Below are 24,998 nucleotides of genomic sequence, written 5' to 3' on the forward strand. Positions count from 1 at the left end.
GCTTAATTCTCAATCACTTCTGACACTTACTTTGTGATGTAATACCTTATTTAGGCTCTTTTAATTAATTGTAGGAAAAAAGTCTTTTGATTGATAATCAAGTCGTTGACAGTCTGATGGGCAAGCAAGAAAATTTGTGAAATCAATAATCTATTCTATTACATTTTTTTTCTGTAGAATTTAATTACTTCCTTAGTTAAAATTTTAGCAAGTGGGTTTAAACCTACTAAGGTTGGTGTTAATATATAAAACTGAAATTTTAATATGTGTTTGCAAAATGAAATTATAATTTGCAAATAAAATCTCTTTGGGGAAATAAAGTATTATTAAATATAGGTACCATCCACAGCAGCATATGGCCAACATAAAAATAACACAGTGGTAACTTCGGATGTTATTGTTCTATAATGTTATGTCAGGTCATTAAAATTTTAAATTTAAATATTTTAACCTCATGGATTATTTTTTATACAGTTACAGTTTTGCTATTTTATGTGATTCCTGTGTGTCTAAACCTGTGTATTTCGGCATGTACATGTTCTCTTCCTTTTTTCTTTTTTATCTTTTCCTCTTCTGTTGATTTTCTTATATCCTAATGTATTTGTGTTGGCTTTATATTATTATTATTATTATTATTATTATTATTGTTATTATTATTATTATTATTTCTTAGTTTCTGTATTTTTCTGATGAGAGACAGAAAGGGTGTGAATCCAGATGGGTGAGATGGTGGGGAGGCAGTGAGGAAACTGGAGGAGGTGGAAACTAATCAGAATATTTTGTATGAAAAAATATTTTTAATAAAAAAAATAAATAAATTTGTTAAAGTTTAACCTAAACTATATGCAAAGTACATGAAAACTACTTAGATTTTGGAACTTGAATCTCACTATTTCATCGTTTGAAGCATGTAATGTGTTTTAATCTGATATTACTAAGGGATAAATAGCTATTAAAGGGAACTACATTGGAAAGTGCTGAGTTTGGCTTTCTTACTAAGTACGGATAGCATTAAAACTTACAAACTAAACTGAAAATTAATTGAATTCATTTAGTGATTAGTTATGAAGCCATATTAACAGTGATATTAGAGATTTAGTTGCAAAATGTTTTACTTTCTGTCCTAGAACATGTTTAACACGTTTTCATATAATTATAATGCAAACAACTAACTCAATTTTTAAAATTAATCTGTTACTACAAACCAATCACAATAGCATTTCAAAATGAGATTTTAAGATATTCACCATCAATCAGCCACTGTCAAGGGGAATGACTCATACCACAGGAACAAGAACATGATTGGAATGACTGTTTGATGTTAAGCCAAGACTCTCAAAATCTGTGGACATCATAAACTTTGGGTTTTTAAGAAAACAAAACAAAAAAAACCAATCCCCCCAAAAACCCCAAAAACTAGGATATATAACTCTAATTAATAATTTCACTAGTGATGTCATACAGGTGAATACATACTTTTATAAGGAGCAATTTATTGGGAGAAATGTTATTCCCTTCCCCAAACCCACTCCCATCTCCCCTCTCCCTCCACTTGTCTTCACGAAAGTACACTTACTCCTCATCACCCTCTCCACCCTATTGCCTTGGCATTCCCATACATTGGGAAAAGGTCCCCTGTCTGGACCAAAGGCCTCTTCTCACATTGAAGTCGGACACTGACATCTCCATCTACATATGCAATTGGAGCCATATATTGGTCTCTCAGTGTGTGCTCAATGGTTGGTGATTTAGTCCATGGGATTCTTGGAGAGTTTGGTTGGTTGATAATGTTCTTCCCATAAAGTTGCAACACCTTTCAGTTCCTTCAGTCCTTTTTTTAGCACCTTCATTGGGGTCCACGTGTTCAGTCAAATGGTAGGCTCCAAGCATTCTCAGTTGTATCTGTATGGCTCTGGCAGAGCCCCTAAACAGGCATCTCTTCTTGGTTCCTGTCAGTAAGTACTTGGCATTAGCAATAGTGCTTGGCTTTGGTGGCTGCATATAAAGTAGATACCCTGGTGAATGATCTTTTCTTCAATCTATGTTCTTCTCTGTGACCTTGCATTTACTCCCATGATAGTTTTGTTCTCTCTTCTAAGAAGGACTGAGGCATGCCCATATTGGCCTTCCTTCTTTTTGGCTTCATAAGATCAGTGAATTGTTTCCTGGATATTCAGAGCTATTTGGGGCTAGTATCTGCTTATCAGTGAGTGCATACCATATGTGTTCTTTTGTGACTGGGCTACCTCACTAAGAATGATATTCTCTAGTTCCATTCATTTGCTGAGAAATTTCATGAAGTCATTGTTTCTAATAGTTGAGTAGGGTTCCATTTTGTAAATGTACCACATATTCTGTATCCATCCCTCTGTTAAAGGACATCTGGGTTTATTTTTCCAGCTTCTGGCTATTATGAATAAGGCTTCCAAGAACAAGGTGAAGAATGTGTCATTGTTATATGTTGGAGTATCTTTGAGGTATATGCCCAGGAGTGGATTAGCTGGGTCTTCAGGTACTACTATGTCCAATTTTCTGAGGAACAGCCAGACTGATTTCCAGAGTGGTTGTACCAGCTTACAAACCCAACGGTAGGGTGGAGGAATGTTCCTCTTTCTCAACATCCTCCCAACAACTACTGTCATCTGAATTTTTGAACTTAGCCATTCTGACTGGTGTGAGGTAGAATCTGAGGGTGTTTTTGCTTTGCATTTCCGTGATTACTTCTTGACAGATTCCTTAGCCTTATGGAAATTTTGCAGTTTCATGAGGTTCCATTTGTCAATTCTTGATATTAGAGCATAAGACACTTGTGTTAAGTTCTGAAAAATTTTTGATATGCCTGTGTGTTCTAAGCTTTTCCCTACTATCTCTTCTAATAGTTTCAGTGTACCTGGTTTTATGTGGAGATCTTTGATCCACTTGCAGTTGAGTTTTGTACAAGGAGCTAAGAAAGGATCTATTTTCATTCTTCTGCATGCTGACTGCCAGCTGAGCCAACATGATTTGTTTAAGAGGCTGTCCTTTTTCCACTGAACATTTTTAGCTCCTTTGTCAAAGATCAAGTGACCAGAGGTGTGTGGGTTTCTTTTTGGGTCTCCAATTTTGTTTCCTTGATCTACCTGCTTATTTCTGCACCTATTCAATGCTTTTTTTTAAAATCACAATTTCTTTGTAATACAGCTTGAGGTAATAGATGGTGATTCCATCAGAAGTTCTTTTATTGTTGAGAATAGATTTCACTATCCTAGGTTTTTTGTTATTCCAGATAAGTTGCAAATCGGTCTTTCAAACTCTATGAAGAATTGAGTTGGAATTTTGATGGGAGATTACACTGAATCTGTAGAATACTTTTGGCAAGAATGCAATTTTTACAATGTTGATTCTTCCAATCCATGAGCATGGGAGATCTTTCCATCTTCTGAGATCATCTTCAGTTTCTTTCTTTATAGACTTGAAGTTCTTGTCATAAGAACTTTCACTGGCTTAGTTAGTGTTACACTGAGGCATTTATATTTTTTGTGACTATTGTGAAGGGTGTCTTTTCCCTAATTTCTTTCTCAGTGTGTTTGTCCATTGAGTATAGGAAGGCTACTGAATTGTTTGAGTTCATTGTATAACCAGAACATGAAGTTGAAGTTGTTTATTAGCTTTAGAAATTCTTTGTTGGAATTTTTGGGGTTGCTTAATTATACTATCATATAATCAGCAAATAATAATATTTTGATTTCTTCCTTTCAGACTTGTATCCCTTTTACTTCTTTTGTTATCTAATTGCCCTGGCCAGGACCCTAGTACTATATTGAATAGGTGTGGGGGCGGAGTGGTCAGCCTTGTCTAGTCCTTGATTTTAGTGGGATTGATTCAAGTTTCTCACAATTTTATTCAAAGTTGGCTACCGATTTGCTCTATCTTGCTTTTACTGTATTTAAGTATGGGCCTTGGATTCTTGATTTGTCTAGCACTTTTACCATAAAGGGGTGTTGAATTTTTTAAATGATTTTTCAGCTTCATGTCAGATCATCATGTGGTTTTTTTTCTTCTTAGAGTTTGTTTACATGGTGGATTATGTTGATGGATTGTATATTGAAGCACCCTGCATCCCTGGGGATGAAGCCTACTTGACCATAGTAAATGATTGTTTCAATGTGTTCTTAGATACAGTTTGAAAAAATTTTATTGAGTATATTTGCATCGATGTTCATGAGGAAAATTGTTCTGTAGTTCTCTTCCTTTGTAAGGTCTTTGTATGGTTTAGGTATGAGCATAATTGTGACATTGAAGAAGGAGTTAGGTAGTGTTCCTTCATTTTCTATTTTGTGGTATAGTTTGGAGAGTATTGTTATTAGGTCTTCTATAAAAGTCTCATAGAGATCTGCCACGCGGATCGCCGGCTCCTAAGGTTGAGAGACTGGTGGGTGGGAGATCTGGGTGGCCGGGGAGCAGAGAGATCTCTGCAGAGTGCGCACACGGGGCGCACACTCCGACCTGCCTGATCCGGGGACCAGAAACAGAACATTGGAATCTCTGTTCCCACCCGGCAACTCTGCAGCATAGAACATGGCTGGGCCCATCTGCCACCTGGACCAGTGGAGATCCAGGGACACAGACCAGATACAAGGGAAAGGCAAGAAAATATCACTGACAACAAAATGGCAAGAGGAAAGCGAAAGAGTATATCCCAAGGACACCAAGACAACCTGGCAACACCAGAACCCAGCTCTCCCATAACTGCAAACATCGGAATGCCAAACACTCCAGAAAAAGAAGACGCAGACCTGAAATCATACCTCAAGATAATGATAGAGATACTTAAACAAAAACGGAAAGAAAAGCAAAAAGATTGAGAAGCTTTTAAAGAGGAAACAAGAAAAACACTCAAAGAACTCAAAGAACTAGAGGAAAACAGAATCAAAGAGATGAAGGAATGGAAGAGGGAATTTAAAACGGAAATTGACACAATAAAGAAAACACTAAAAGAGATAACCCTAGTGGTAGAACACTTAAAAAAGAAATCAGGAGTCACAGAAGCAAGCATTTCCAAAAGATTACAAGATATGGAAGAGAGAATCTCGGGGGCAGAAGACAACATTGTAAACATAGACAAAACAGCCAGAGAAGATGCAAAAAACAAAAAGCTTCTAACCCAAAATGTCCAGGAAATCCAGGACACAATGAGAAGACCTAACCTAAGGATAATAGGAATAGAAGAGGGAGAAAAGTATCAACTAAGAGGGACAGTAAATATCTTCAACAAAATTGTAGAAGAAAACTTCCCTACCCTCAAGAATGAGATGACCACGAGCATAAAAGAAGCCTTCAGAATTCCAAATAGGTTGGACCAGAAAAGAAAATCCACCCGACACATAATACTCAAAACACGAAGTGCACAAAGCAAAGAAAGAATACTAAAAGCATTAAGGGAAAAAGCCAGGTAACATATAAGGGCAGGCCAATCAGAATCACACCCAATTTCTCAACAGAGACTATGAAAGCTAGAAGAGCCTGGACAGACATCATGCACACCCTAAGAGAGAACAAGCGCCACCCAAGCTGCTATACCCAGCAAATCTATCATTCACCATAGATGGAGAGATGAAGATATTTCAAGACAAATCAAAATTTACACAATATCTGACCACAAACCCAGCACTACAACGAATTATGGTGGAAAACCCAATACAATGAGGGAAAATACAGCCTAGTAAAAACAAAAAAACTCCTAAACAAGAAAACGAAATGAAGAAAAAGACACAGACACAACTCAACCCACAAAAGTAATAATGGCATGAAACAGAAACAACTATTCCTTGATATCTATTAACATAAATGGACTTAACTCCCCAATAAAGAGACATAGGCTATCAGACAGGATACATAAAAACAATCCAGCCTTTTGCTGCATACAGGAAAATCATCTGAGAGACAAAGACAGACACTATCTCAGAGTAAAAGGTGGGAAAAAACTTCCAAGCAAACAGCCCCAAGAAGCAAGCTGGAGTGGCTATTCTAATATCGAATAAAGTAAATTTCCAACCAAAAGTTATCTAAAAAGATAAGGAAGGACACTTTTTACTCATTACCAGGGAAATCTGTCAGGAGGAACTCTCAATACTTAACATATAAGCTCCAAATAAAAAAAGCGACCAAATTCATAAAAGAAACCCTACTAAAGCTCAAAAAATACATTTCACCCCACACAATAATAGTGGGAGACATCAATACCCCACTCTCACAAATGGACAGATCATGGAAACAGAAACTGAACAAGGACACTGCAAAACTAGCAGAGACTTTGAACCAATTAGAATTAATAGATATATACAAAACATATCATCCTACAGTAAAAGAATACACCTTCTTCTCAGCACCTCATGGCACCTTCTCGAAAATTGACCACATAATTGGACACAGAACGATCCTCAATCGATTTAAGAAGATTGAAATATTCCCATGCATCATCTCAGATCATCATGGTCTACGGCTGGTCTTTAAAAACAACAAAGATGACAAAAAGCACACATACACATGGAAACTAAACAATGCTCTGTTAAAGGATAGCAGGGTCAAAGAAGAAATAAAGAAAGAAATTAAGGACTTTCTAGAATTCAACAAAAACAGAAACACAATGTACCCAAACCTTTAAGATGCAATACTGAGATGAAAAAGCAGTACTGAGATGAAAACTCATAGGCCTAAGTGCTTCCAAAAAGAAACTGGAGAGAGCTTACATCAGCAACCTGACAGCACAGCTAAAAGCCCTAGAACAAAAGGAAGCAGATATACCCAGGAAGAGTAGATGGCAAGAAAAAATCAAAATTAGGGCAGAAATAGACCAAATAGAAACAAAAAGAACCATTGAAAAAAATCAACAAAACCAAGAGTTGGTTCTTTGAGAAAATCAACAATATTGATAAACCCATATCCAGACTAACTAGAGGGCAAAGAGAGAGTATACAAATTAACAAAATCAGAAAGGAATGTGGAGACATAACAACTGAAACTGAGGAAATTCAAGAAATCATCCGATCTACTACAAAACTTATACTCCACAAAGCTGGAAAATCTGGAGGAAATGGACGAATTCCTAGACAGATACAAGATTCCAAAGTTAAACCAGGACCAATTAACCATCTAAATAACCCTATAACACCTAAAGAAATAGAAGAAGTTATCAAAAGCCTCCCAACCAAAAAAAGCCCACGTCCAGACGGGTTTAGTGTAGAATTTTATTGGACATTTATTGAGGATATAACACCAATACTCTCCAAACTATTACAAATGATAGAATCAGATGGAATACTATCCAACTCATTTTTTGAGGCTACAATAACCATCGTACCAAAACTACACAAAGACCCTACAAGGAAAGAGAACTTCAGACCAATCTCACTTATGAACATTGATGCAAAAATACTCAACAAAATCCTTGCAAACCGAATCCAAGAACACATCAAAATGATCATTCATCATGACCAAGTAGGCTTCATCCCTGGGATGAGTGATGGTTTAATATAAGGAAATCTATCTATGTAATCCACCATATAAACAAACGCAAAGAACAAAATCACATGCTCATCTAACTAGATGCTGAGAAAGCATTTGACAAAATTCAACACCCCTTCATGTTAAAAGTCCTGGAAAGAACAGGAATCCAGGTCCATACTTAAACATAATAAAAGCAATATACAGCAAACCAACAGCCAATATCAAACTTAACGATGAGAAACTTGAAGCAATCCCACTAAAATCAGGGACTCGACAAGGCTGCGCACTCTTTCCCTACCTATTTAACATAGTATTAGAAGTCCTGGCTGGAGCAATTAGACAGCAAAGGGAGATCAAGAGGTCACAAATCAGAAAGGAAGAGATAAAAACATCACTCTTTGCCCATGACATGATAGTGTACTTAAATGACCCCAAAAACTCCACCAGAGAACTCCTACAGCTGATAAACAAGTTCAGCAAAGTGGCTGGATACAAAATCAACTCAAACAAATCAGTAGCCTTCCTATACTCAAAGGACAAACATGTGGAGAAAGAAATTAGGGAAAAGGTACCCTTCACAATTGTCACAAAAACTATGAAATACCTTGGTGTGACTCTAAGCAAGTGAAGGATCTGTACGACAAGAACTTCAAACCTCTAAAGAAGGAAATTGAGGAGGATCTCAGAAAATGGAAAGATCTCCCATGCTCATCGATTGGAAAGATCAACATTTTAAAAATGGCCATCATACCAGAAGCAATCTACAGATTCAACGCAACCCCCATCAAAATTACAACACAGTTCTTCATAGAATTGAAAAGATCAATGTGCAATTTTATATGGAACAAGAAAAGACCTAGAATAGCAAAATCCATCCTCAACAACAAGAAACATCTGCAGGAATCACTATCCCTGACCTCAAGCTATATTACAAGGCAATTGTGCTGAAAACTGCATGGTACTGGTACAGAAATAGGCATGTCGATCAATAGAATAGAATAGAAGTTCAAAAAATGAGCCCTCACATATATGGTCACCTGATTTTTGACAGAGGAGCTGTAAACATTCAATGGAAAAAGATCAGCCTATTCAATAAATGGTGCTGGTTCAACTGGTACTCAAAATGCAAAAGAATGAAAATAGACCCTTTCTTATCTCCTTGTACAAAGCTCCAGTGTAAGTGGATCAAAGATCTTCACATTAAACCAGATACACTGAAACTATTGGATGAGAAAGTAGGGAAAACTTTAGAGCATATAGGCAAAGGAGAAAATTTTCTGAATAAAACACCAATGGCTCAAGCTCTAAGGTCAAAGTTTAACAAATGGGACTTAATGAGATTGCAAAGTTTCTGTAAGGCTAAGGACATTGTCAAGAAAACAAAATGGCAGCCAACAGAATGGGAAAAGATATTTACCAACTCCACATCAGATAGAGGCCTAATATCTAAGGTATACAAAGAACTCAAAAAGCTAGACACCAGAGAATCAAATAACCCTATTAAAAAATGGGGTACAGAGCTAAACAAAACATTCTCGGTTGAGGAATATCGAATGGCTGAGAAATATCTTAGGAAGTGTTTGTCATCCTTAGCCATCAGGGAAATGCAAATCAAAACAACCCTGAGATTCCACCTCACAGCAGTCAGATTGGCCAAGATCCAAAACTCAGATGACAACAGATGCTAGCAAGGTTGCAGAGAAAGAGGAATCCTTCTCCACTCTTGGTGGGGTTGCAAACGAATACAACCACTCTGGAAATCAGTTTGGCGATACTTCAGAAAATTGACATAATACTACCTGAAGACCCAGCTATTCCTCTTCTGTGCATACACCTGAGAGACACCTTAGTACACAACAAAGATATATGCACCACAATGTTCATAGCAGCTCTATTTATAATAGCCAGAAGCTGGAAAGATCCCAGATGTCCTTCAGAAGATGAATGGATACAAAAATTGTGGTACATTTACACAATGGAATACTACTCAGCCACCAGAAACAATGACTTGACCAAATTCTTAAGAAAATGTCTGCATCTAGAGAATATCATTCTGAGTGAGATAACCCAGTCACAAAAGAAAAGACATAATATGCAGTCACTGATAATGGGATGCTAACCCCAGATGCTCGCACTGCCCCAGAAACAACTCACAGATTGTATGTAGTCCAAGAAATAAAGAAAAAAAAAAAAAAAAAAAAAACAAAACAAAACAAAAAAATCTTTATACAACAAGAAAACTTTGACTATTTCCATGTTACATTTTTTTACATGTACTTTATGCTCATTGTAACTATTAAGTTTTCAATGCATACTATCAAACCTTTAAAAAAATCAAGTACTGACTAAAAAATATATTCATACAGTTTTATGTAAAAATTATTTTAAAATCTGAAAAAAGTACTGACAAAAATGTATTGTATAATTTTATGCAAAACATGCTAAAAGTCTGTACATTTATCTTTGTTTTGTAAAATAAAGTTGTTTTAAAAAAAGAGGTAAAATAGAGGAAAAAAAAGTCTGATAGAATTCTTCACTGAACCCTTCTGGTCCTGGGCTTATTTTGCTTCGGAGGTTTTTGATGACTTCTATTTCTTTAGGAATTATGGGACTGTTTAGATTGTTTTTTTGATCCTGATTTAACTTTGGTACCTGGTGTGTGTTTAGAAATTTGTCCATTTCCTTTAGATTTTCTAGTTTTGATGAGTATAGGCTTCTGTAGTAGGATCTGATGATTTCTTAAATTTCCTCAGTTTCTCTTGTTGTATCTCCTTTTTCACTTCTGATTTTTGTTAATCTGGATACTTTCCCTTGGCCCTCTATTTAATTTGGCTAAGGGTTTATTGATCTTGTTGATTTACTCAAAAACCAGCTCCTGGTTTTGTTGATTCTTTGTATAATTTATTTTGTTTCTACTTGGTTGATTACTGCTCTGAGTTTGATTATTTTCTCCTGTTTACTCTTGGGTTTTTCTGTTTCTTTTTTTCCTAGAGCTTTCAAATCTACTGTCAAGCTGCTAGTGTATGCTCTCTCCCTTTTCTTTTCAGAGGCGCAGAGATATAATGAATTTTCTTCTTGGTACTGCTTTCATTGCATCCCATATATTTGAGTATGTTGTGCTTTCATTTTTGATAAATTCTAAAAAATTCTTAATTTCTTTCTATATTTCTTCCTTGACCATGTTATCATTGAGTAGCATATTTTTCAGCTTCCATGTGTATGTGGGCCTTTTTTGTTTGTTTGTTTGCTATTAAAACCAGCCTTCCATTTTTAATTGGTAAATTACATTTTTAGTTGGTAAATATTTAACATCTTTCTAACAATGTTCACAAATATATCTTATAAGTAAATCCAGGTGTATATTTTGTATATTTTCTATTTTATTTATATATGCTTATATATTATATTTTGTATGTAGTTTTAAGTTTAAAAAAAATAAAGACCAGTCTTAGTCCATGGTAGTCTGGTAGGATGCATGGGAGTATTTTGATCTTCTAATATCTGTTGAGGCATGCTTGGTGATGGGCTATATGATCAGTTTTGAAGAAGGTGTTGTGAAGTCCTGAGAAGAAGGTATATTCTTTTGTTTTAGAATGAAATATTTTTGTAGATATGTATAATTTAAAATTGGTTAATAACCTCTACCAGTTTTGCTGTGTCTCTATTTAGTTTCTGCTTCCATGATCTGTCCATCGATGAGAGTGGAGTGTTGAAGTAATTCACTATTATTGTGTGTGGTACAATATATGCTTTGAGCTTTAGTAGCATTTTTTTTTATGAATGTGGTTGCCCTTTTATTTGGAGCATAGATGTTCAGGATTAAGAATTCATCTTTTTGATAGATTTTTTTCCCGTGATGATTGAAAAGTGTCCTTCCTTATCTTTTTAAATAACTTTTGGTTGAAAATCTATTTCATTTGATATTAGAATGGCTATATCACCTTGTTTGTTTGGACCATTTGCTTTTAACTTTTGTTCCCAGCATTTTACTCTGAGGTAGTATCTGTCTTTGTCTCTGAGATGAGTTTCCTGTATGCAGCAAAATACTGGATCCTGTTTACATATTTTTTTCTGATAGTCTATGATTTTTATTGATGAATTGAGTCCATCGATGTTAAGAAATATTAAGGAATAGTGATTGTTGTTTCCTGTTATTTTTGTTGTTAAAGGTAGACTTATGTTTGTGTGCTTTTCTTCTTGCATGATTATTTTTTTTGCATTTCCTAGGTTGTGCTTTTCCCCCCTGTGTTGGATTTTTCCATCTATTATCCTTCATAGGCCTAAATTTGTGGACAGATATTGTGTAAATTGACTTTTGTCCTGGAATATCTTGGTTTATCCATCTATGTTAATTGAGAGTTTTACTGGACATAGTAACTTGTGCTGGCATTTGTCTTCTCTTAGGCTCTGTATGACTTTTGTCCAGGATTTTCTAGCTTTCATAGTCTGTGTTAAAATTTTGGTGTGATTCTGCTCAGTGTGCCTTCATATGTTACTTGTCCATTTTCCCATACTGGTTTTAGTATTTTCTTTGCTTTGAACATTCTGTGTTTTGACTATTATGCGTCAGAGGAATTTCTTTTTGGCCCAATCTATTTAGTGTTTTGTGAGCTTTTTCTGCGTTTATAGACATCTCTTTTTTAGCTTAGGGATGTTTTCTTTTATAAATCTGTTGAAGATATTTACTGTGCCTTTTAGTTGAGAGTCTTCGCCCTCTTCTACACCTATTATTTTTTGGTTTGGTCTTCTCATTGTGTCCTGGATATCCTGGATGTTTTTGGTTAGGAGCTTTTTGGTTTTTGCATTTCTTTGACTGTTATTTCAATGTTTTCTATGTTGTCTTCTGCCTCTGAGATCCTGTCTTTCATCTCTTGTAGTCTGCTGGTAATGCCTGTACCTATCACTCCTGATTTCTTTCTTAGGTTTTCTATCTCCAATGTTGTCTCTTGTTGGATTTATTTATTTATTTATTTTTCTATTTCTGTTTTCTATTCCTTCACCTGTTTTTGTGTTTCTGTAGTTTTTTGAGTGATTTTTGTGTTTTCTCTTTAAGGGTTTCTACTTGTTTACATGAGGTCTCCTGGTTCTCCTGTAATTGTTTAAGGGAGTTGAGATCTTCTTAAAGATCTCCATCATCATCACAAAGTATGATTTTAAATCTAAATGCTGTTTCTCTGGTGTGTTGGAAAAATCTACTACTTGTTATCTTGGGAGAGCTGGGTTCTGATGTTGCCAGGTTGTCTTGGTTTCCATTGTTTTGGTTCTTTTGCTATCCTCTTGTCATCTTGTTATCTGTAATTATGTCTGTGATCTTGTTATCTCTGACTGGAGCGTGTTTTTGCTGTGGTTCTAAGGGCCCATGGACTCAGGAAGAAGCTTTTCCCTGGGTGTTCAGCTTTTTGTGGGCAGGCAATGAGTTCTGATGGCAGTGACTTGGTTCTGTCTCTGTGGGTCAGCATGGAAAATCGCTTACAAGGCTGTTCTGTGAGCTTAGCCATCTGTGTGCAGGTCCTGAGTCCTGATGGGGGTCACCTGGCCCTCTTTCTGGGCTGGAAGGACAAGTTCCTAAAGAGCACCATGCTGGGCTCACCAAGTTCCTGGTGTTCCCTCTCCAGATAGCCTCTGGGCCTATGTGGCAGGCTCACTGTGGGCTCCGATGGGAGAGTGCTTGTAAAGCTCTCTGAGAGCTTACCCTGAGTCCTGAGTCACCTGGCCCTATCTCAGGGCCAGAGACGCATGTATCACTTTATAATTCGTGGCATTTTCCTCATATTAAATTATGGGCTAATATGGTCGTAATGAATACATTTTCAATGTACTAGCTGGAGGGTCAGGAGTTTTAGTAAAGCCTGTGTTACCCAAATAAGGTAGTCAGTTTTATTTGGAAGACTTTAGATAGAGGAACCACAGAGAGAAATGATGTAATTATATTAATATTTCAGAATTAAAATTAATTAATTAATAAGACATTTATAGTAGCAAGGAATAAAACTTTTTTCTTCTGAGATTATTAGTTTTAAATATAATACTACAGAGAAACCAATACTTTAATTTTAGACAAAAGAATACACTTTCCTAATCTTATTGTTTATAGTTTTTTATAAACCAAACTTATACATTAAGAACCTTGTGATTATTTAGACTCCAAAATGAAAATACTGTTTTAGTCTTTTTCTAAAACCTTTCAAAGAAATCAGCGAATAGTGTATGGAAATTATTAAAAACAGGACTTGAAACAAAATTATAGGAATAGGGAAATCTTTACAACATGACATTGAGGATATAAAACATCAAAGATTAGATTTCTATTGTATGGTATGAAACCTTATTCTGAACATGCAGGAAATGAAAGCAATAATTAGCTCAAGGGACTTTAGGCATTACTATTCTCTTAAAAGCAGTGCCAGTTTGAAAATGCACTATTGTAGATATAAATGAACAAAATAATTAGAGTCATCATAAGCCCTAAACTATCCTTTAAAAATGCTTTAAGCATTATAGTCTTTGGACTAGTTACTTGATTTAACTGACCTTTATTTATAATCTTGCACCTATTCTTCATGTTCATGAGAATTTCAAGCAAATGGTTAAAATAGGTAGCATTCAATAGACTGCAAGGTGTCTTCCTTGATGCTGTTACATAAGAATGAACCATGGGTCACAACTTGTTTTTTGTATAGAGTCTGTTTCCTGTAGGCCTACAGGAAACCATAGCTTCCATACTATTCTACCTTCGAGATATTTGGGCAAGATTACCATTCATTCATTTAGCATGCTTAGAATCTTACTAGTTTGTGCTGCAGTGCAGTAAATGTTGTTGTTTATCTCTTTGCCAGTTATCTCTCCTTTTTTTTTTCTCCGATAGCCAGTCTTGCACATTATTGTCATTGTCATCTCAGGCATTGATTGCGTACTTTCGAAGTAGATATAGCCTCTCCTTCAGCTGTTGCCTCATGGTCTTCAGCTTCTCTTCATGCTTCGTAAGCCTGGCACATGGTTCTAGTCTTCTTGGGCAGCAGAGTCAGGGGCTTGTACTTCTTCCCCTTGTAGACTTTCCTGAGGTTTTCCTTTTGAGACTGATTATTGACAGTGAGAACATGGGTAATGGATTTGTGTATGACTTTTATCTTGGAGAGTTTGGACACAGTGTTATCTGTCACTTTGGGAACCCTAAGCTGAGACAGTTTCACCTTCAGATAGTCCAGTTGTTTCAACAACTCCTTCTTGTCATGAAGGTCCCCAGCCTTAATCTTGGCTATTGCTGCATTGTTTAGTGTTGAGAGCTCTTCTGGTTTGAGAGCAAGACAATTTTCAATAAAGCTTTTACTGATATTTCTGTATGTGGCAGAGAGGGAACAGGAAGAGGAAAAAGGGAAAAAAGAGTGAAGCCCAGAAGGCCAGCAGAAAGAATGGAAACAGGCAACCTCAGGATGTAGGAGGTGGGGACACCCTCTAGAATGTACCAGAAACCTGGGAGAGGAGAGATGTTCAGGATTCAAAAGGAGGGAACCTCCAATCATCTGCCCCTTTATTTGTCATGCTCTGGCAGAACCTCTTAGGAGACAGCTACATCAGGCTCCTGTCAGCATGCATTTCTTGGCTTCAGCGATATCGTCTGGGCTAGTGGCTCTATATGGATGGAGCCCCAGGTAGGGCAGTCTCTGGATGGTCTTTCTTTCAGTTTCTGTTCCAAACTTTGTCTCCATATTTCCTCCTGTGAATATTTTTGTATTCCCTTCTAAGAAGGATGAAGCATCCACATTGTGGTCTTCCTTCTTGAGCTTTATGTGGTCTGTAAATTGTATTTTGGGTAATCTGAGTTTTTGGGCTCATATACACTTATCAGTGAGTACTTGCCAAACACTGAGCTGAGAACAGGGTTCCCAATGGAGAAGTTAGAGAAAGGACTGAAGGAGCTGAAGGGGTTTGTAACCCCACAAGAATAACAATATCATCTAACCAGAGCTCCCGGGGACTAAATCACCATCCAAAGAGTATAGATGAAAACACTCATGGCTTCAGCTGCATATGTGGCAGAAGATGGCCTTGTCAGGTATCAGTGGAAGGAGAACCTCTTGGTCCAGTCAAGGCTTGATGCCCCAGTGCAGGGAATTGTCAGGGTGGGGAGGTGGGATGGTGTGGGTAGGTAGGTGGGGAAGCACCCACATAGAAACAGGGGGTAGGAGGATGGGATGGGGAGATTTTAAAGGGAAACTGGGAAAGGGGATAACATTTGAAATGTAAGTATAAAAAGTTCAATAAAAAAAAAAATCTCAAACAAACAAACAAAACTTACAAAAAAAAAAAAAAAAAAGGGGAGGGACCTTAGATGAAGTGCTCTACGGTGGGGAGGGGAACTTGTGGAGGGGCAGGACATCAAGTGGAGGACAGGGTTGCCATCTCACAGTTAAAAACTCTGACCCAGAATTTTTCCTGTCTAAAAGAACTTAAAAGAACTACAGGGACAAACATGGAGAAGAGACTGAAGAAAGGGAGGCTCCGTGACTGCCCCATATTGGGATCCAGCTCAAAGGGAGGGTTCAAAGTGTGAAACTGTTGCTCTTGCTGATATAGCGGTGTTCTTTCAGACAGAAGTCTGGCATGTTTGCCTCCGCCCTTGTCCCCAGAGCCCTAAGCAGCTGAAAGTATGACATGCAGTTACTTACCCTACAATAATGGAAAAACTCTGGGTCCACTGTGGCTGAATTTGGGAGGGACTATAGGAGGGAGTATAAATGAGATGAAGAGCCATCAGAGGGCAGACTGGGAAAGGGAAAATGACTGAATTGTAAAAAATAAATGAACGACTATAAGAACAAAAAAGGAAAAATAACTTTCAATGATATGAGAAGGGATTATAGCAATTAAAAATTATAGGAAGATGAAGAAAAAACAATGCTTCCTAATGATCTCTGATGGTTAATAACAAGCTGAAGAGTCAGTAACTGGGCAGAGAAGATAGAAAGACTGAACTTCTAATACAGCCAGGAGTCTCAGGGAGAAGAGCCAGGTGGAAGGAGCTAGTCACTAGGGAGGAGAGGATGTGGGAGAAGAAGGCCATGAGGTAGAGGAAAAAGCAAAACTTGAGAACTGACAGGAGCAAGCATCTGAAAGGGAACTGCCAATGTGGACAGACAGCTACAGTAGAATAGGACAAGGAGGGATAAATACGAGTAACTCCGGGCATGTGATCAGGAAGTAGCTAGATAGCATAGATGGTTATGAATCTGCTCAGTTATTGTGTTTAAAGCTTGTTGAATAAATGACAGGCCTCTGACTCAATTATTTGGAAGCTAGATGGTTCAGAAAACCTGCCACATTAAAATATTATCCTATATCTTTGTAATTTCTTTAATGAATCAACAGTTGTTTTGAAATACAACGCTTATTTTTCAAGTGTTTTTTTGAATTCCCATACTTCTTTCTGTATCTCTCTCTCTCTGTCTCTCCCGTTTTGTCTCTATGTCTCTCTGTCTGTCTGTCTGTCTCTCTCTCTCTCTCAAGACTTGGTTCTACTGCAGTTAGAGAACATATTTGTATGCCAATCCTTTTAGATTAATGAAGACTGTTGTATGGCTTAATGTATTTTATTCTAAAGATAATTACATGTATATTTTGAGTAATTCATTCTGCAGTAAGATTGAGTTTGTTGGTGTTCCATTTACATATATATATATGGTTTTTCTTTTTTGATATTTCATTTACTGTTTTTAGGTGAACATTTAGTTGTGGTTATTATATTTTTGTGATGTAGTGATGCATGTTATAATTTAGGGTTTATTTTCTCCAATAGTATTTTGATATACACTCTATATTATCTCACTATGGCTAATCTTTATTTTTTCTGCTACCATTTCCATGATAATTTACTTTTGAGGTATGTTTTGACTCTGAAGCATTTATATTGCAGGCATTATAAGATTATATGTTCCTCATGTGATTTTCTATGGTATGGTTAAAAGGATCAAATCCCAAGACTTAAATATGTATGCCCACTGAGCACGTTACCATTAAGGTACAGTATCAGACCATGTGTTCCTTTTAGGGTATGTCTTTATGATCAGTGATTTCATTGTTAATATATACCGCTTTAGTTCTTTTTCAGTTTTTTTTTTTTTTTCTGAGTCTTAGTAGTTATCCCATGGTACAAGGCAATTGTGCTGAAAACTGCATGGTACTGGTACAGAAATAGGCATGTGGATCAATGGAATAGAATAGAAGATCCAGAAATGAGCCCTGATGTATATGTTCACCTGATTTTTGACAAAGGAGCAGTAAACATTCAATGGAAAAAGGACAGCCTATTCAACAAATGGTGCTGGTCCAACTGGCACTCAGCATGCAAAAGAATGAAAATAGACCCTTTCTTATCTCCTTGTACAAAGCTCAAGTGTAAGTGGATCAAAGATCTCCACATTAAACCAGATACACTGAAACTATTAGATGAGAAAGTAGGTAAAACCTTAGAACACATAGGTACAGGAGAAAATTTCCTGAACAAAACACCAATGGCTCAAGCTCTAAGGTCAAAGATTAACAAATGGGACTTAATGAGATTGCCAAGTTTCTGTAAGGCTAAAGACATCATCAAGAAATCAAAACGGCAACCAACAGAATGGGAAAAGATCTTTACCAACCCCACATCAGATAAAGGCCTAATATCCAAGGTGTACAAGGAACTCAAAAAGCTAGACACCAGAGAATCAAATAACCCTATTAAAAAATGGGGTACAGAGCTAAACAAAACGTTTTCAGTTGAGGAACACCGAATGGCCGAGAAACACCTGAGGAAGTGCTCGACATCCTTAGCCATCAGGGAAATGCAAATCAAAACAACCCTGAGATTCCACCTCACACCAGTCAGATTGGCCAAGATCCAAAACTCAGATGACAGCAGATGCTGGCGAGGCTGTGGAGAAAGAGGAACACTTCTCCACTGTTGGTGGGGTTGCAAGCTAATACAACCACTCTGGAAATATGTCTGGCGATACCTCAGAAAATTGGATATAGTACTACCTGAAGACCCAGCTATTCCACTTCTGGGCATATACCCCAGAGACACTTTAACACACAACAAAGATATATGCACCACAATGTTCATAGTGGCTCTATTTATAATAGCCAGAAGCTGGAAGGAACCCAGATGTCCTTCAGAAGACGAATGGATACAAAAATTGTGGTACATATACACAATGGAATACTACTCAGCCACCAGAAACAATGACTTAACCTAATTCTTAAGAAAATGGCTGCATCTAGAGAATATCATCCTGAGTGAGATAACCCAGTCACAAAAGAACAGACATAATATGCAGTCACTGATAGTGGGATGCTAACCCCAGAGGCTTGCACTCCCCCAGAAACAACTCACAGACTGTATGAAGTCCAAGAAATAAAGAAAACAAAAAAAATACATATATTTACAAAAAAAAAATGCATTCTAACGTCTCACCACAATTTAATTTAGGTGGGAAATAACAATTCACTTCAGTGATGAATCTTTTCTGATAGATCATCTTATCAGCTCAAACACTCCCCATGTCTTCCTCAATTTTATTTTTTGTGTGGTCAATTCCCATTTTCACATGTGTGTTTAGAGCATCATGGTATGTAGAGGGCTTGGAACCTTGGCTATAGTCTTCATGTCCATAACCTTGTGAAGAGTACTGTTTATTCTATTAGTACCACAGCTCGGGGAAAGTCAAGCAGAATCAGATATCCAACTGACAAAGCACAGAGATGTGTAGATAGCAGTAGATGAGGGTGTCCCCATGCTTAAATGCTCATAATTTTTATTATTTACATCAAAATCTTAGAAGATGTATATAGATTGTCCTGAAGCTGTTTGTATTTTAAGGTTAATTCCGCTTCCCCAAGAAGGGCTGCCTAGTCCTATGACTCCAACTGAACCTTCCCATTTTTATTAGTAAAATAAAGGAAAGCCAGTGACTGGGCAGGGCAATGGAGGTGAAGAGGGCTGAGAGGTCTGAGAAGGTCAGAGGTCATCAGAGACAGGTGGTGGAAATCACGGCAAGACGGAAGTTCCCAAGGACCAGCTAGACCCAGGTGATATTGATTGGTGCTAAATAGCTATGAACATTAAGGATTTTATAGGTCTAGTATCTCATATAGAAGGGCAACTTGTATGTTTGTCTATTTGTTGCAATCTTGTTGTGTTGAGGGTTTGTGGATTGAAAGTTAAATATATAAACCTGTATGAAAAGCTGTAGAGTTTTATTTTTGTGGGATTTTAGGGTAGAGAAACACCCCGGGACAGAGGCAGAGAACAGGTGGTAGAAAACCACCAAGGCAGGAAGTTGTTCAGACAAGTTGGTCCGTGGGGGCTCAGACTGGGTGCCAGAGGTTCACATGGCTCTGTATCAGGGTCAGGTCTGAGGAATGGGACCTCAGAGCTCATAGAGAAATAAACCAGTTTTTATTTTTTAATAATTACTGCAGCAGATGTGCTCAAGTCATAATGTTTGGGTATTTTCAGAGAATAGAGATTCTGATGCTTTTTTTCCTATCTAGGAAAGGACTTAACTGTTTTGCCTACTCAGCTCTAGACAGAAACTTTACTAAAGCACACATGCATAGTGCTGACTCAAGAAATCACACAAAAAATATAGTTCATCTTATATGTTGGACTGAAGTATTTCTGCCAAATGCAACCAAATTATGAGTGATGTTTTGTTATTAATATATGAGCCAGCACCTAATTAAAAGAAATATTGATTTTCTATTATGGAGAAAGAAACTAGCTTGGCCAAATAAGAAAGGAACACTACATTAAAACATAATTTTCGAACTTCAGTTCTGCCATGTAGAATTTAGGAAAGTGTATGTTTGGGTGATTTAAGGTTACTTAAATATTAAAAAGAATGACTCTTGGTTGAAATGAGGGCTAGGATAGTTATTATCAATTTAATACTGTAAGAATTTATAGTGTTTATGTAACTGGGTTTGTGTAACATATAGGAAGACTTTCTCTTAGCAAATATCTATTTTGCCTTTTCAGCAAGTTAAAATGTTGATAGAGATCTGTCGTAATTTATGTTTATCTACTCATTAGGGATATCTTGACAATTAATATTTAAATTATAATTTAGTGCTTCAGTAAGCCTCTTAGATGATGTACAATTCTACTGATAGTTTCTGACATGAAAAGCATCTGCCCTTTGAGAAGTAGGCCAAAATTATTTACTTTTGAAAAGAAAGCCACAATGAGTATTTTGAGAAGTTAATTAGGGTTTAGTTTATTTTTGATTAAAAGTAGATAACATTTAAAACTTTCAAGGTACACAAAACAACACTGGTAAAGGTTTTACAGAAATAAACATTGAATTTTATGCAGGCAAACTAAAAAATATGTATGCATAGAAAAGATAGATAAAATTGACACATATTCCAAGGAGGTTATTGTATAAAGGGGACTAAGTAAAAAATCTGCTACCCTGAGGCTTATAATAGAATTCCATGGTGATAATCATGCTAGATCTGAAAATATAAAATCTTGGAAACACATTTTTGGTGTAGTTCTACCCCAAATCTTATAGTAACATAGCTGACTGGGGATCTTTTCTTCTTGTTCTTGCCCATTATCATGGAAGACTGTAGCCTTGGCACAAAACCACAGTTTAAATTTATTTTTTTGCATCAGTATTAAATAATAAAGAATACGTTGAAGCACTCTAGTTTAAAGAAGATCTATGTTATAAACTGTATGAGGTGAAAAAAAAAAGAATCCTTAGATCTGATTATTAGAACATGTGATAAAGTTGTAATTATTTTATCTGACTTAAATTACCTGTGTGAGAAAGACTATGCCTTCATGCTAACAGCATAAATGAAACAAGAACAGTTTTCTAGTGAAAGGCTAGTGCTGGTTTGTGGATTTATGGCTTCTTTTGTCATTATAAATAAAGGGCAGTTCAGATAACCTGTTATAGCAACAAGCTATTCTTTGTTATCTCAAACAACTTATGTTGTCTTTTCTAGTCAACTGCCTGTTAGAAGAATACAGCTAAAAATTCGTATTTCTATTGTTTGGTATTAGTTATCTACTGCTACCCAGACATACTGACTTTAAACAACACAAATTCATGTGTTTCAGCTGTAATGAGAACGGGAATTATAACTTGTTACTTTGATCCCTATAACAAGAAAATGCTGGATAAAAGGGAAATCACTTATTTTTTTCTGTTATGTCAGAGAACTGATATGTATAGCAAATGGCCACTTGGAAATTTGAAATACCATGTAAATTCAGAAGGTTGTAGTTAACATATGCTTATGCCTGGAATAGAAGGTGCTATGGCTGTATGTTTTCATGATTAATGATGAATGAATAAAGGTTAATTTTACAATGTGAGGAAAAAAATTGGTGTTTTAGAAGGATGTCCACATTTCTTATGTTTTCTACATGGATCCCACCAAATTCTCATGGTGATGATCTGTAGCAGTTTTTTTTTTTTTCATAATGCATTTTAAAAAAATTAGATTCTCTCCCTTGTCACATCTTCCCTCCCACTTGTCTCCACGAAGGTGTACCCTCTTCAATCACTCTCTCTACCTCATTGTCTTGACATTCCCCTACATTGAGAAAATTCGGCCTCTTCTCACATTGATGCCAGACACTGCTGTCTTCTGCTACATATATAACTGGAGCCAGGGTTCTCTCCATGTGTACTCAATGGTTGGTGTTTTAGTCCATGGGAGTTGTGGAGGGTTTGGTTGGTTGATAATGTTGTTCTTCCCATGAGTTTGCAAACCCTTACAGCTTCTTCAGTCCTTTCTTTACCACCTTCATTGGGGTCCCTATGTTCAGTTCAATGGTTAGCTGCAATCATCCTGCTCTGTATCAGTATGGTTCTGGTAGAGACCCTGAGGAGGCATTCATAACTGTAGCAGGTTGAGTAGGAATGGTTCTCATAGCTAGTGTGTTTGAATGCTTGGTCATAGGGAGTGGCACTGTTAAGAGGTATGGTGTGGAGTAGGTGTGGCCTTGTTGAAGGAAGTGGGTCACATGTGGTGGGCATTGAGTTCTAAGAAGCTGAAGTCTGACCTGTGTATAGTTTTTATCCCTGTTCATTAGGGAAACAGGTCTGAAATTCTCTGTCTTTGTTCAGTCTTTGTGTGGTTTAAGTATCAGGGTAACTTTGACCTCACAAAATGAGTTTGGCAATGCTCCTTCTGTTTCTATTTTGTGGAATAGTTTGAGGAGTATTGGTATTAGCTCTTCTTTGAAAGCCTGGGAGAGTAGAATTCTGTGTGAAAACCATCTGGCCCTGGACTTTGGGTTTCAAGACTTAATGACTGTATTTCCTTAGAAGTTATAGGTCTATTTAGATTCTTTATCTAATTTTGATTTAATGTTGATAAGTGGTATCTATGGAGAAAATTATCCATCTTTTTTTAGATTTTACAGTTTTGTGGAGTACAGAATTTTGAAGCAAGTGATTCTTTGAATTTCCGCAGATTTTGTTTTTATGTTTCTCTTCTCATTTCTGATTTTGTTAATTTGAATACTGTCTCTGTGTCTATTAGTTAGTTTTCTTAATGATTTATCTATCTTGTTGATTGTCTCGAAGATCCAGCTCTTGGTTTTGTTAATTCTTTGTATTGTTCTCTTGGTAATTGATCTATTTCAGCCCAGAATTTCCTGCTACCCACTGCTCCCAGGTACATTTCCATCTTGTTGTTTTAGAATTTACAGCTGTGCGGTTAAGTTCATCATATGAGATCTCACTAATTTCTTTATGAAAACATTAGGGCTACCAATATTCTTATTTGCATTGCTTTTATTGCATCTCATAACTTTAGGTTTGTTGTGCATTCAATTTCATAAAATTCTAGACAGTATTCCTTCATTCCTTCCTTCCTTCCTTCTTTCCTTTCTTCCTTTCTTTTTTTTTCTCCATTGTTAGTGAGTAGAGAGTTACTCAGTTCCCAATGTTTTTTTCTGTTTTAACTGTTGCTGATATTCTGCTTTAATTCATGGTGGCCTCCTGTCCCTGGTGCTAGCATAGATGTCAGGAAAAGGATCTTATTTGATTTTGAAGAGAATTTTCCACTTTTGAAAACACAATTATATTTTATTGGCTAAACCTTTTCTATGCATACTGAGTGCTAATATTTCACTTTGTCTGTATCAATGATGGGTCTAAAAATTGTGCTGGTTAGTTTCTGTGAGCTTGACATGAATTAGACACATCTGTAAGGAATGACTCTCTACTGAAGAATTGCCTTCCTCACATTGTCCTGTCTGTGAGGACATATGTTTCATTCCTGATTGATGGGAGACATCCCAGACCATTACTGCTGGGAAGTATGAAGATAGGCCTTGTGCTGTGTAAGAGAGGTAGCTAAGCAAACAAGGGGGAGGGTATCAGTAGTTCTTATCTGAAAGTTTTCAGCATTCTTTCATGATCTCTGCTTTAGTTTCTAACTCCAGAATTTTCCGTTCATTTTTTCCAATGATAGACTGTAGCCTATAAGCTAAATAATCACTTCTCTCATGGTTTTTTTTTTTTTTTTTTTTTTTTTTTTTTTTTTTTTTTTTTTTTTTTTTTCTGGTCAGTGTTTATCACAAAAGCCAAAATCAAGCTAGGGCAAAGGTTATAAGTTAACTACATAAGCACACAATCCATAACTATGATTCTTCAGGTAGCCAAACATTGGATTAACTCAAGTATATATACCATTTTCTACCAAAATTAGAGGTCTTGTTAATTATTCACAATACTAAATCTTAAACCAAGTCATTTTCTTCTCTTAAGACTAATATTGAGAGTTTAAAGGAGCTATATAGACATAATCTTCTGTCAGTTGGAAGAGAATTTTACTAATCCACCTGACACTAGTTTATTTCAGTCATCTTTTTATGAGCAATAGAGAAGAAAGCTGTCAGAAAATTTCTATCATAACTGAAATATAGCTGCCAACGTTTATTCTTCATACTGTCAGATATAGAAGAGGCTTACTCTGAGTGTGCCAAATATACTTTCAGTATTCTTAATGTTCCAAGTACAGTATGGTTATTTGCTTTAAAGAATGTGCCATAGGTTATAATGGCTTTCAAGAGTGTTAAGGCATGGCTGTCTGTGTCAGAGGTGACTAAGACTTCTAAGGCCATGAAGACTCTGGGAGTATGTTTCCTCATATCCTCTTGTGTAGTGAACACCAGGAAAACATGGGTAACTTTAGAAATACAGTCAGAAAAACATTGATCTTAGAAAAAAAAACTGATTAATAAATTTCTTGATTCACTCATGAATTATTTAGCATCTCAAAGCTAACACTAAATATAATTTGTAAAGGAATACTTTCCTCCAGATAATATATGCTCTTCTGCTAGAACACTACAGTAATTGATATATGAAAGTATAAAGAATACAAGATAAATTTGCCTCCTTTATTGCACAGTGCATGACCTCTTCTACAAATACAAAGATGCACATATTCTCCTGGAGAGAAAGAAACCTAACTATATATGAAGAAATATTATATGATGA

Source organism: Micromys minutus (genome assembly GCF_963924665.1).
Source record: "Micromys minutus genome assembly, chromosome: 1".
Taxonomy (NCBI): Eukaryota; Metazoa; Chordata; class Mammalia; order Rodentia; family Muridae; genus Micromys; species Micromys minutus.